Below are 15,346 nucleotides of genomic sequence, written 5' to 3'. Positions count from 1 at the left end.
CATCTTTACACATTTTTGCACTGTTCAAACACAGTGGAAGCATTTTTGCTCTAGTGACCCCTGCCTTCACCCAGCAAAACTAATAGCCTGTTGGAACAGTCATGAAATGGATCAGGCCACAATATGCTGAGAGCACAGAAGTGTGGAAATAGTGCTTCAGAGCAGCATTTAAGTTATGGGGGGCACAAGACTTCATTGGAGATTGTAAAAGGGGAGCAAGTGAGATGTTTAGAGCCAGGTATGGCTCAATATGTCAAAGTAGTTAATGCTTATGATGAGGGAGGTGGGCCTAACAGTAGACTTGACTAGGGATGAAACATTTGGGAAACTCAACTTTCAAATCATCAATTACACCAGCTACTACCTGCTATAATATAATAAACTGCAGTTTTTCAATTTTAAATCTATTTAAATTTTTGTCAATGGTTCTGGTTATTTATACATCATTTAAGCTCACTTAATTTTGTTCCCTGTAGTGTGGCTCAACTTGTTTTTCCATCCTCCTTTTCAAGAAAAGATTAACCTCAATAGATGTGTAATTATTTGAGCTGCTAAGGATAGGATCAGATCTGGCTCCCTCTACAGTAGCCTTTTTCCAAGACTTATTTTTGAAGCTAACATACAGCCAAGATTTATCATGAGTAAAGACATTAACCCCATCTGCCCTTAAGGCCATCTAGCATTTTCCATTATAAGACACTATTTTCAGTTGCTTATTGCCTTGCCAAGTTAGCACTTCAATATTTATGCTGAAGTTTTCAGAAATTATCTGTCTCAAGTGACTTTTGAAGAAATTTTTAGTCAAAATTACTAAGCTATTCACAACTACATAAAAGGCTGCATCATCACGCCTGCATGCAAGAAGGGCAAAGTGGAATTTCATGGATAAGCTACTTTGTCATGCCTAAATTTCAAGTGGCTGAGTTTCCATCCTTCTAAAATTGTTTTGTGTGATTCTATAGAAACTAGTATCATATTTTCGTTACTACCTTTCGTCAAACATGCAGCAAAGTTACTTTGGTTTCTGGATGTTTGAAGGACTGTTGGGAAAAAAAAAAAAAGTGCTTTTTCCACAGGATTTGTGGACAGCAGAAGCCCTTGCAAATTAGAGAACTATCAGGAAAACTCTGTGTTGTCAAAAAGCTTAAGTGAACTCCTATTGCCTCAGAAGAGGTTTAAATATTTAATTCTGTTATTAAAGAATCAGGAGAATTTAATACCATAAAAACATTTTTTACTAATTTATGAATGGTAGCATGTACTTTGACTAATTCAACTTAAAACAGATTGAGTGCTGTCCTTAGGAACAACTTGTTCATTATGCTTGGGGTACATATAGAAAAGATACTGTCCCAGCATTAGAGCTTGCTAGTGTGTAATGGAGCAGTCACCAAAAGCTGATACAAATTCAACTCAAACTCCCAAGCAGGGCACATGCATTGTCATGAAGAGGAAACTGATGATGGCCAAGTCAGTAAGCTGGCTAGTGTTTATGGCTCTCTAAATCATCCGAGTTCCAAGTTTTCAAAAGCCTGTAATAAGTGGAAATTCATGTGTAATATCTGAGGTCCATTCATGTGTTACAAAAAAAATTCTGCAATTGCACACACTCGTAACTTTTCCCAGTCTCCATTTCTGCTTGTCCAATACTGCCATAGAATTAAAGAAATAGACTGATGCACCTTTGAGATAGGGGAAAAAAAGTGTTTACAGGTGAAGAGCATAGTAAAATGACAAGACTGGCACAAGGGGAGGAACAAAGATGACAGACAGAGAGACAGCGGTAAGGGAATAGGACAGAGTTTGGAGTTACATTATGAGGACACAAATAATGCCATGCATTTAAATATCACAATTAGCAAATATCCAAGTTTATTCACTTACAGAAAACACCTTCATCTACCAAACAGGCTGTCCTACACATTTCCTCTCTCAATTCACACACTATTACAGTATCAAATCACAACAAATTCAGGGCAGTGTGAAGCCTAATCCCTCAAGCCTTTCCATACCTGGTCCCTCAAGTATTGTTGTCTTTGGCTAATGCTATAAAGAATGTGAAAATTAAAGCATGACCCTTACATTTAATACTCAGTGCTGGTCAGCAAGGCAGTCGTCATGCGGACATACCTGTAAGAACAGCCCTGACTTCAAACTATTTAGGCCTATCAGCACATATAAAATATGACTATATTCACAAAAAAAAAATGTTTGCTTGAAGCCAAAAAAAAAAGGAGCACTCCTCTCCCCCAAACCCCTTGAACTAGTCCCATTTCCCTACAATGGAATGATTCCACCATACCCTGGTATTGAGCACCACAGATTAAATCTGCATCCTCAAAATTGTGCTCTTTTAGGGATGAGCCACATAATAAGCTTTTCACATTTCAGATTAACACACTCAGGAAGAACACTACACTTGAGCAACATTATCCATATGAATTTATGAATGTGTTCTAAAAACAATACTAATAATTTTGCAAGGAATATGCAACCATAGCACTAACGTTCATTTGACTGTTCCATGACTTTGGGATTTTTTTTAAACAGACATTGGGAAGAACTAAACCTGTTGAGACTACTAATTTGCAACAGAAACACTTAAAAAAAAAAGATTATTAAAACTTGCCATATTAAAAGCTGTTAGGAATTCAGCTTTTTACCTTTTGTAAAATATTAAATTATACACATCAGACATAATATGGTAATGTTAAATGAATAACCCTCTTTTTATGATTTTGGCCTTTGCAAAGCTGTTATGCAGGAATAGTTTCTTCATCTAACCAAAGGCAGTTAATCATTTCCCTTGTAAAGAGGTGAACAGGTAATGTTGTCTCCTGGTCAGTGGATTATGCAGTCTCATTTATTTAATAGATTGCTTGCTTGTAATTTGTTTATTAAGAGCACATATGTTTATTCAGAAATACCTTCAATTGTTAAGGATACTATTAAAACTCTGAATGCGTAAGGCTTTGTACTTTGTAAAAGAAAAAAAAAAATACACCCACATCATGGTCCCTAAATCCTCATGATAAACAACAAGGGATGTTTTGAGTATGAGCTAACAGCAGGATTCTATAAAAACAATTGAAACATGGAAAAGTAAAAAAAAGAAAAAAAACCCACACACCTGTTAAATCATTATCTTTGCTTCTGTAACAGAATACATTATATACAGATACATAAACATGTAGTTATTTGGTCAGTACTAAAAGGAGGAGAAGTTGTAGCCACTTCAAAACACAGCATCTTTTGGTCTTTGATGAGTGATTTGTCCTGTCTAGCAATAAGCATCAGCATTGTTGTTGCCCAGAACTGGACGCAGTCCTCCAGATGGGGCCTCACCAGGGCTGAGTAGAGGGGAAGGATCACCTCCCTCGACCTGCTGGCAACACTCTTCCTGATGCAGCCCAGGATACCATTGGCCTTCTTGGCCACAAGGGCACATTGCTGCCTCATGCTTAACTCGGTGTCCACCAGCACTCCCAGGTCCTTCTCCGCAGAGCTGCTTTCCAGCAGGTCAACCCCCAACCTGTACTGGTGCATGGGGTTATTCCTCCCNGGACCCTGCACTTGCCTTTGTTGAACTTCATGAGGTTCCTCTCCGCCCACCTCTCCAGCCTSTCCAGGTCTCTCTGAATGGCAGCACAGCCCTCTGGTGTATCAGCCACTCCTCCCAGTTTTGTATCGTCAGCAAACTTGCCGAGGAGGCACTCTGTGCCTTCATCCAGGTCATTGATGAAGAAGTTGAACAAGACTGGACCCAGTACTGACCCCTGSGGGACACCGCTAGCTACAGGCCTCCAACTAGACTGTGCCGCTGAGCACAACTCTCTGAGCTCTGCCATTCAGCCAGTTCTCAATCCACCTCACTGTCCACTCATCCAGCCCACACTTCCTGAGCTTGTCTATGAGGATGTCATGGGAGACAGTGTCAAAAGCCTTGCTGAAGTCAAGGTAAACAAGATCCACTGCTCTCCCCTCACCTACCCAGCCAGTCATTCCATCACAGAAGGCTATCAGATTGGTTAAGAATGACTTCCCCTTGGTGAAGGCATGCTGACTACTCCTGATCAACTTCTTTTCTTGAAAAGAAACTTGAATAATAATTCCTTGAAGAAAAAGGATATGGATATGAAATAGCCCACAAAAATCTTATAGAAGAACTGATTGATTCTACACTTTAAGAATTACAAACCGATGAGCGACCTAAAAATTAAGTGCTGTTGCCCAGTAAAAATGGTATTGTCATTGAGAGCAACAGGCCACAGGCCTGATGCTAACCTTGCCTTATGCTGAGTTTGCACACCCTGCCTCCTGGCTCACTGGGCTTGTTATCAAGTTGTTATGAGAACCTGCCGCATGAACTGGAGCTCCATGTCAGGTATATCTTCTTATGATGTGGACAAGCACAAGATTATAAGAAAGGCCTTGAAAGGATGGGCTAGGTTGAAAACAGAGGCCCCAGAGCCATAAGCAACTCACTGATGGCCAATTGCTGCTCCATGCAGGAGTACAGCCCTAAGAGCCAGGAGAAGGACTTCACTGAACAGAACAAAGAGAAGTAACAGCAAGTAAGGGAGGGAAAGAAACTGAGCAACAGGATAAAGTACATGAGGGAGCTTGGGAAAGCAATATCCTCAAGCATCCCACAGCATACAGCCCAGAGAGCAGAGGCCAAAGGCCAAGAACTGTCTAGAATCTCCAGCAACTTATAAAAGGAAAATATCTCAAACTTTAGGTGAGAGGGAAGATTCAAGGACCCTTCAGTTTCCTCAAAATCCACAACTCTGTAACCTGTAACTGTTCATTGAGAATACATTCTTGGATAGTGTAAAACTTTCATAGTTGCAGCTGCAGGTCTGGGATGCTTCTGGCTTAATTGTTAATTAAAAAGAACAAATTAAATATACACCTGGACATATATTCTTTTTCCATGACATGGAAGTCCTGGAACATCACTTTTTGCCTCAAGCTTATTTTCAAGTAGTATTTTGGTTTCTTTATAATCACCTATAGTATCAGGCAATGTTCAGGCTACAGAACTGCCTTTCTGGCATAGCTACAACTGGCATTAATCTGACAAACTCACCTGGTATAGTCTAGTTCTTTTGTCACAATTTAATTCCAGATTATGAGATGACTTAAACTTGTCTTGATCCCAAATTGGATCCACTTTAACCAGGCACAGCATCATCTCCTCCACAATCCACTACCAATTTTAACATTATTTGCACCCAGTATTATCCAGTCTGTTTTTACCTATTGTTTCTTCAAAAAACATTGTGTTTTGGCTGCATGAAGGACAGTATTCACAATAATACACTGTAAGACATATGTAAGACATGCACAGTTATCCTATTAAACTACTCTAATTACTAAAAAAATTTTTTTTTTCCAGAGCAGGTTACTTTCTTACCATCTCCCAGGCTGGTATTGGTTGCTGTCACACATACACAGAAATTAAACCTTCTCATTTTGTTCTCCMTATTTCTAGACAGTCTGAACCATGATGAGGCTTTTTAACTACTTGTCTATTCAGGAGAATTTCATACTTCATTTTACTCCTGATATTATGTATTGTGCAAAAATGAGAGACTAGGCAGTTTGATAGATTGCAGTCTTATCTTTTGTCTTCAGAGAATTTCATGATAATATTGGGCCATGCTCAAGAGAATTTAATTCATTCATCTTCACTGTATTTTGAACCAACTATTTATTTTTACTGCTTTGAAAGTTCAAAGTATTTGTCAAATCAACAGTACCTTTTCATTTGACTAACTAGCTTTGTTTTCATGTAACCAACTGTGTTGAGATTACTGTTGAAAGTGAATTGTAAGCAATCTATCAGATATCCAATCCATCTCATACTTTATTTCCTTCCTGTATTTACACAGTGACATCTCTTTCACTTATTGGGGGCGGGGGGGGAACAGGGACATCTAGCAAGACAAAGATTTTTTTGCCATTATTGGTGAGTATTATAGACTTTATCCCTAAAAGTGTTATTTATGAAATAAGAATCAGAACAACTGAACTTTACGTTAAAAAAAAAAAAACTTGAATTGATAAAGTGTTTATTCAGACCACTGTAAAATCATCTGAAGAAGTCTTGCATTGCCTCCTTGCATCTGTATTATATCATTTAGTCAAATGAATTTGTCAAAGCACTTTAGGAGTAAGTGCTTCAAAAAGAAAGTGATCTAAATTCTATTCATTTTCCAAATGTATCATCAACACAGGAATATGTTTTGAGTGCACACTGTAAACATAGTTTTAAGTTATTTTGTGATCATGTTATGTCACCTACAAAAATTCTGTTATGTAGACTGTAACTAAAAATTCACTTTGTCCTTTGCTGCTTCTGGAAATACAGCTGATTCTGCACAGTCTTTTACCTGTTGAATTGAGCACAATAACACAGACTTTCATTATAATCATAATTTACAAAATAAACCTATAACTCTCACACTAATCACATCAGTTTCTAAACCATTGTCCAGTAGTTCCTCTGGCAATAAAAACACAAATAATAGAATGAAGACCAGAGATACTCGAGCCCATTTCAGGGATTTAGATCTTGCAGAGTTTATATGTTGAATAGAGTAATTTTTCTTTTTCTGTGGCACTCTGGAGCATTTTATCTTGTTTCCTGACACGGAACAGTCGTTAAATGAAATGCTGAAAAATTAAATAGTATCACCTTCCCTCTGGGATTATTTTAGTACTTTCGGCACCACCGTGGTATGTTGCAATGCAACAGCCATGGAATGATACCATCTAGAGAGTTAATGCAAACAAGAAAAAGTTATTCTATTTTAAATTCAATGCAAGAATCACATTCCTTTTTAGATATAGGCTATTTATTGAACTTCACCGCTCCTACACTATGCATACAAACTCTAAAAGCTACCATTAAGTGTACTGTTAGACCAGTAGTTCTGGACCAAAATAAAAGCAAGCTGATTCCTCAATATGTAGAGCACAGAATGAAGTCAGTAAAGTCATTAATATAACTACCTCAAAGATCAAATAACACTAGCAAACAGAGTTAACTACAGGAAAGAAAGATAATTAGTTTCCATTTCCACACATTGGCAGGTAAGGATGTACTGCATCTCACAGGGTGAAAAATAAGCCAAATCTTGCCATTCTCCGTAAAAAAGCATTAGCCCAACACACAGTTTGGGCCATCAGTGCCTAAATAACAGCAAGTAGGTGACTACACACGTGGAATGACAGGTCCAGAGGAAATTACATCTACAATCAATCGAACAAAATATTTTGAGCTCACTAGGTTAAGCAGAGAGAGATCTCCCTTACTTCCTATCATTACTGTACACTTTGCAAAGATGTCACCCCAAAATAACAGCTATAGTCATGTCTGTGACTAGGGCTTTGCTTAATCAACAGCCAGTAAGAAGATACATTAATTTTATCCCATTTAGATATTTTACGGCAACACATAGATGAATGTAGAACAAAAGCGTAATAACATGTTCCTTTTGGACATGTTTAATAAGTCAAAGAAGAAAGGTATATGGAAGATTTTACCCTTGTTAAGGCAAGATGTCATCAGTTAGCACATCAAATGCAGAAAAAGACATCTGGGTGTAAAAAAGGCTTGTGCGCCTATCAGTTCATCCAATTTTTCTAGCTATACCACTCACTTGTCTAGTAAAAAGATACTACCTTTTACTTACAAACCTTGCCTCATCTAGCAAAGAGGTTTTTAAAAACACAAAGTGAAATAATGCTTATTTTAAATTGAGAAGAATGGTAGAATATCATTACAATAAAGATGAAATAAATAGGTTTTGGGGGAGAAAGATGAAGTCCTCCAGTATGTCCAGACATAATGACTAATGGGGAAATGGGTACTCAGGCTCCACCAACAGAAGTGTACTTGCTAGTGGCTACTTCCCAAAGCACAACCTGTGCAGAAGAACAGAACTTCTACCAGGACAGTCTACGCAAGTCAACTGGTTGCAAGATGAAACCCTTCTTGATTCAACCTTCATGTTACAAGAGCTGGGTAAGCAGATCTAACAATTGGCAGCGCTGAAAGAAGTGGAACACTTGTTCTTTGCCCCTTTCCACTTGCACAGGGGCTGCTCCCTCTGTGGTGCAGATTCAGCAGCTTTCACAATTGATTCAGCTCAAAACCAGGTGAAAAACATCCACCTTTGCTGATGTCTTTCTTCCCAGTCTTTACCTCTTTTACAAATACTGATGAAAATGTTGTCTGTTTTGGATAGTGTGAATAACCACTTTTAATTTGTATCTTATTTTTGCCTCATCTGACTTAAATGAAGTTTTAAGGCAAGCAGAAAACAACTAGGCTTTCCTCAATTATGGCCCTTTTTCTCCAGAGCAGTTCTGAAGTCTACCCCATAATTTTTGCAATGGCAGGACCACAGCTGCCCAGATGTGCTCCTAGACCTCTAGAAGAATCTTCTTCCAAGACAGACTGACCTTGCACAGTTTATATATGGTTATCATACAACTACAAGGTGCACAGTGTCAGTGAACTCAGTTGGGATAGACACAGGAGGCCTGCTCACAAAGAGAGAGAGAAGGATAAAAGGCATCAGATATTTTCTGTGAAAAGCAGAACAGATTTTCATTTTCTTGCCTGGATTTCAAAGTACTGTCAACAACATAGGAATCTCTACTACATATTTTGATTTAATTTTTCAATTAGTAGATTTCCTTCTTTTGCAGGTTCAGTTGATATTTACAAAATTATTTCTCAGATCATTTTGTACTCCATGATTTACAGGCGTGTGATTAACTCTGGATATAAGAATTAGGCTTTTTTGCCAACAATTACTAACCAAAATACAATCTGTGGAATAATCACAGCCACAGAAGGAAAGCCACATTCTGGCAAAGGAAAGTCATTAAAGCTTTAACGTCTAGAAAACAGAGATATATTTGTCAATATGATTATAAAGTTTACTCTCTCAAAAGTTGAAGTGATATGGAAGAAAGAACACAGAGACTGAAAAATAATCAGTTCTACATAGAGCTTAGTACACTGTCAAAGTGATAAAGATTTTAGCCTGGAGATGAGAGCTTCTGTTACATCAGCACTCAGGTGTTGCATCTGATCATTCAGATCACTTGCTTTCAGCTAGATGAGTATCACCTACATCCTGGAAAACATTGCAAGACTCAGACACTACAGTCATATTTAGTTTTTACACTGTTTAAATATTCGTAGTGTCTATAATTAGTCACAGATATATAAACATGCAAAACCCTGAGGTAGTAATCACTGTGGCACTTATACTTGCATTTTTATTATACAGCATTCAGCCAGAAAAAACTTCAGGATAAAAAAACTCAAGGCAAATGCACTCTAACATCACAAGGGTAACATCACACACACACACAGACCTGTCTTTGTTATGTCTATAATGTTGTAACATGAGCAACATCTGCTTTGAGCCAAAATTCACTAACACTATGACTATGTAAATATTTTCTGCATAGCAAAGTTGAGTGGATTTAATTCCTTTGCCTTCATCTTCTGTGCTGATTCTTTTCATACTACTTTGCCAGTAGGCTCACAGATGGCTTAATTGCTGTCAGAATCAACTCAGGCAACCACAAATCAAATACTTTCCTATTCAAGTTTGGTAGCATAAAGAGATGTGGATCTAGATCAGAGCCCCACTAAACTACACACTGATCAGTGGTGCAGGAAAAGTCAGTCACTATGTTTACAGCATAATGGATTAAATGTTCAAAGACCAGACAAGAAACAGCTTAATTTTACAGCAGGGAGCTCTATGCCCACTTCCCTAAGTGACCTCTTCAGAACAGCTGGGAATCAAAAGTTCCAGTGCCTCCATTGCAAGGCAATCCTCCCAGTGCCATTCTTGTCATTTGCATTTATTTTTACTCCCCTGAACAGAAAACTTCAGCATAAGAAAGCTAGGAAGTTCAATATAGTACTTTCAACATTTGGAAGCATTAGAATCTACGTTTTTTCACATTTCTTCAGAGAAATCAACAAGTCAATCAAATGGAAATAGCAATATTGTGCTATAATCTTGTATCTAAACCAAACAAACAAAAAAAACCACATTTCACTGAATGAATTCTGGGAAACACCAGAAAAGAGATCTACTCTCATTTTAAAAGTATGGCACAACACTAATGATGAGAGGAATTTCTTGAAACTAGTCATCTATGAGTATATGCTGTAAGAATATGTACTTCAGGAAGTAATTCTTTAGAGTAGATTAATATTTATATATACAACATTTTATAATGCAGCAATTTAAATTCCAAAACAAACGTGAAGCATACACAATATATGTCATCTCTTGCACTTAAAAAAAATTGTCTTCTAATAAAAATCAAAAGACAACTTGAGATGGAGACGTAACAGTCTAGAATTTTCAAAAAAGGTTTTGTTTCTACATTATTTTATTTTGTAAACTTTTGAAATAAATGTATTATTGATAAAAACTAAATGAACAGACTGCTTCCTAAGCAAATTTGGACTAAGAAGTACATAAATGCACAACTGATTTCTTATGTAACTACACTTCTACAAATTTGTGTTATTTCTGTACCCATCTGGTTACCATATGTTTAGCTAGTTTACCAACACCTTCTGTTAGTTTTTCCTGTACATTTAGAACAACTGTATAAACATTGGCCTTCAAAGCAATTCGTCAAACAAACAAACAAACACACACACACAAGCAAGCAAAAAATTCACCACCTTCATAGTTGTATTCTGACACCTTTTTTCATATTATCAAAACATTTTGGACTACAATGTTTTACCATAACCAAATGGGCTATTTATGGATTAAATAATATATGTAAGAACAACATTAGCTGAATCCATCTTTTAAATAGAAAGGATTCATGCTGTTCCCTTAAGGTCTCTTGAACATTGTTAAAGAGCAAGCCAAACAGTAGATTTATTTCAAAACAGGACAGATGTTAATATCACAGGCTCTCCCTTCTTGCACACTTTCATGAGGTTTTTATAATTTAAGTCAGAGATGTAACATGTTATTGACATCTGAGTTGGTACCCACTGAAAGAAAAAGGATCTTTAACACCTGAGAATATAGTTTCTTGACGATTTTATCAAAAAGTGAGGTTTTGTACTAATAGTTTCCTAAAGTGTGTCTTCTTGCTGTGAAATATTTCATCATATGGAAGTATTTGGTTCTGAGACAGTAAGAACATGCTGACATATCATCCTATGAGAGTTGTAGCTGGGGTCATTCATACAGCAATGCATTCATACCAGGCTGGTTTTAACAGATGAAAATGATGTACCATGACACTCACAACACACACTTCCCCAAAACAGGGAAAATCTTCATCAGAGATTTATATAAATAAAGCAATCTCCTGAACTAAAGTTCATATGAAATGTTAAGACACATTTGAAGACTAGGCTATTAGAAGTCCTTATCCAAGTTGCCCAAATTAGTTATAAAATAATAATTTTGACAGTGCTGCTTTGGAGCAAGTATTCAAATCCCATAAAAATTCAAGTGGATGGTAATTATAGAATTACTCATATTTTCAAGGCTTTCTTCATAGGCTTAACAGCCAAATACATTAAAAAAATAAAAAAACCACACACACAAACACAGGGAACAGACTCTGGCAAACAACTCAGAGTCTTGTTCATCTGGTTCAGCTGACATGACTCCCTTGGTGAGCTTCCTGCGCTTTATGCCCCAATGTCATATTCCACAATTTGTACAGCATTATCCAGAAGTCTTCTTTCAAGGTTTTACCTTTTAATCTCTATGACAGAATGATAAAACTGATTTGTAAAGAAGATTTCATTAGGCAAAGTCAACCACAAAGCAAGCTAATTTTGAACAATAACCATTCTTTTACAGTTCAATGGTGTTAAAAGATAGACTACACTAGCAGCATATTGAGTATGTACAGATTAGAGTTCGAAGATTAGTTCTTGGCATTACAGAATATTGATTGAAATAGGTATGTCTTACATGGCTCAATGTTTCACATTTTTTAAGTGGAAAAGAAGTATAAACTGTTTGGGGCAAGACAATTTAAATAGAGAAAACAAGCAGGGTATAACAAAAAGTACAAATAAATATTGCACTCTTGTTAAAAAGTCAGCCAGCACTTTCAAAATATAAGACTCCCTACTGAATACAAACAAGTCCCAGCACACCATACTTAGGATTTAAAGATGCTTTTTAGCTGTTTTATTCAAATAAAATCAAGTAGGGCTTCAGAGTCAAGCATTAGAAAACAGAGATTTTGAAAGCAAGAGGAAATGTGAGTTGCTATGATGTACTTGGTGTCAGCCTATTATCAAGATTTCAGAAAACAAACAGGTTAATAAATATGCCATAAGGGAAACATGTGGGATAGGGTCAAAAGCGAAGAGATACCAGGAATCACAGGATCACAGGACGGTTGAGGTTGGAAGGGACCTCTGGAGATCATCTAGTCCAACCCCCGTGCTTGAGCAGGGTCACCTAGAGCACATTGCACAGGATCACGTCCAGGCAGGTTTTGAATATCTCCAGAGAAGGAGACTCCACCACCTCTCTGGGCAACCTGTTCCAGTGCTCTGTCACCCTCACAGTGAAAAAGTTTTTCCTCATGTTCAGATGGAACTGCCTGTGTTTCAGTTTGTGCCCAAATTAGTACATTGGTATTAGCAATAGGAAATAGCATGAGTATTTTGAATACAGTATTCTTTTGGGGCAAATGTTGGCAAATACTGGTCTTACTGATGATTGTGTAGATGTTGCCTAATCAATAGCTATGATTAAAAATACCAGGGGGAGAGAGCTTTATCTATATACTTCAGCTTATCCTAATTTAACTTCTGTGTAACTACCATCTTTAAGTCAATAAAGACTTCTGCAGATGTTTACTCCAGAATAAACAGACCCTTTTCAGGTTAACATTTAACATTATTTTACTGGGAGACAAAGCTCATCCATTTGACTTTGGAGCAGAATGTAAACCATATGAAAGCAACCAGCGTTAGAATAAAACTTGAGCTTGCAGCACTGCACTTCCATGTCCAAATAGGGCTTATAGCCACATACAAAATTAATGTATGAATGTACAAAATGAATTTGGCACCAGCCAAATGCACATGGATTTTATACATCTCAAATTAGCGCTAGCTGTATCTGCTGGCAGAATAACACATAGAGAGAGATCTGCATTTGCAGAAGAGAGATTTGACAGAGAAGAGTTGGTTGATGCTCAGCTCACACAAGCGTGATTTTTTGGAGGAATAATTAGAGCAAAGAAATAGCTTATATAAGGCATTAGACCAATATATTCAATTGGGGGCATACATCTGCCACTTCTTATGCAAACTGACAGCAAGTGCCCTTGCTGGATATTCATTCTATAGGCAACAATATTTCTCAAAGCTCAGGCTGGGCTGGTAGGTTAGGATCTTTCTGATATGATCATATACGCTTTTGCCATCCCAGGGTTGAACCCCAGTTCTCCCCTCCCCCCTCCCACCATGCCCGCTATCCGAAGCTCCATTTTAAAGGAATCAAATCAAAGCCAGTTTACAGAAGGCATTGGCAGCTACTCAGTTATTAAACCATGTTTCATAGAGGAAGCCCATTATTTCCCAGAGTTCTGGGTTCTGCACTGACCCAGAGTTAATTTGTGGAAGTTGGTTCCAAATTGAAGAATCCTAAATAGCTTGGGTTTTCACTAAGTTAAAATGGGCCTCTTTTGAGGCTTCATGGCAGCGTCTATTGAAGTCCTTATTAAAATCTGAGGAGGATTCTGAAGATATATATCTCTATCTTTTAATAAATAATGAAATCTGGCATTCATGCCAAGTGTTTCACTTGCCCCATCAGTGATCAAATTTAATGATCTTCAGGGCATATTCCAATATTTATAGACATAGTTAGATTTTCAGTCTTAGCATATTTTCCTTTAGTGTGCCTACAAATTACATTTAACTTATTGAAAAAGAAACTATTTCAAATACATACATACATAAATAGAAAATGGAAAAAAGGGTATTGCCACCACACAATGTCATCTGTCATTACTGTAAATTGTCTGGAACCAATTACATCTCGATATCCTGTTATTTGTCCCAGGTTTATCATTAGAGATTCTCACTTAAATGTATTTCCTGTTTTCTTAAAAAGAAGAAAAGCAAAGATGTTTAGCTGAACTTCTGATTATGGACGATTATTATAAATCTGAGCAAACAAAACCCTGGCTAAGGGCTTACCATAAAATCGTGCCAATTATTCCAGTGAAGCTGGTGTAGTATGTACACGAGAAATGTTAGTTCAGAAATCACAGAAGACATTCTGCACAGAAGGATTATGGAACGGAAGCAGGAGGTGAGATAACAGTACTTCCCTATAGAAATATACCCATATATTTCATTTTTGGCTAAAATTTTCTTTAAAATTTCCTGTTGAAAAATGTATTATTTTATTCTGGAAAACTTTAATGAGTTTTTTTTTTTTTTAAACATGGCATAAGGAGAGCATCTGTTATTCTCTTCCTACCATCTCCTCTCCACAATGAGACTTTTTCCCCCTAAACTCACTCAGATTTTTCAATACATTCCACAATATTAATGTGCCAGCTAGTTGAGCAGGCACAGGTATCATCCAACTTTAATATGGCTATGAGATTTTCTAAGTCTTAAACAAGTTATATGCATAATTTCTGATACAGTTTGGGGGTTGTAGTATAGTATAAAAGGGAAATATTTGTCTGTTTTAAAAAGTGATTAATCAATGATATTTGGAGGCAGCAAGGTTAAAATTCCATCTTAACACTTCATGTTTCTAGTAATTAATATGCAAGTTCAGAAAAAAAAAATGCAGGAGCTCTTATAACAAAAGTTTACAAATAATCAGTTAAAATGTGTACCAAATTTGAATGCAATGATTTGAAATTCAAGTTAAATGAAAATAAAGGCAAATTAAATTTAAAAAGCAGAGTCAATTAACTTTAATACAAGTTTGGTAACATGCCATTATCCTGATTGGCAGCTGTTCCTTTAATTATCACACACTCATCTGTGGCCATGCAGCAACACAGGCTTTGTCCTACTGACCAAACTGTTTACAGTGGAAAGTGATTAACTACTTTTTCCTTGAAAATTCCTTTCTGTATTTCTAGGGCTGTAGAAACACAACGTTTTTAATTCTCCCTAAGAAGCTAGCTAATCAACCAGCTTGAAGTGTCTGTGTACTGAACAAAGACAGACTGAAGAATATTATTTAGAACAGTGAAGGAGAAACATTTTTAACTGTCCCTCCCTATTTTTCCCGTTTTCATGGGTTTTGAGTAAAGTTCTCTG

The 15,346-nt window shown here is 36.9% G+C and overlaps 1 long non-coding RNA gene across 4 annotated transcripts in view; it reads right to left on the bottom strand.

Moving 5' to 3' along the window:
• The window catches only part of LOC112974483, a 155,475-nt gene that overhangs the window by 40,044 nt on the left and 100,085 nt on the right, over positions 1-15,346 (bottom strand). For 2 of the 4 annotated variants that reach the window (XR_003256293.1, XR_003256300.1), the window contains one exon: positions 6,119-6,398. The exons of the other annotated variants lie outside the window; for them this stretch is intronic. This is a non-coding gene — a long non-coding RNA (uncharacterized LOC112974483). Of the gene's footprint in view, positions 1-6,118; positions 6,399-15,346 lie in introns of those variants that run through there. 4 annotated transcript variants of the gene reach the window in all.

This window comes from Apteryx rowi, unplaced genomic scaffold, assembly GCF_003343035.1.
Source record: "Apteryx rowi isolate R43461 unplaced genomic scaffold, aptRow1 scaffold_601, whole genome shotgun sequence".
NCBI lineage: Eukaryota > Metazoa > Chordata > Aves > Apterygiformes > Apterygidae > Apteryx > Apteryx rowi.
This window is presented reverse-complemented; position numbering and strand designations above follow the sequence as displayed.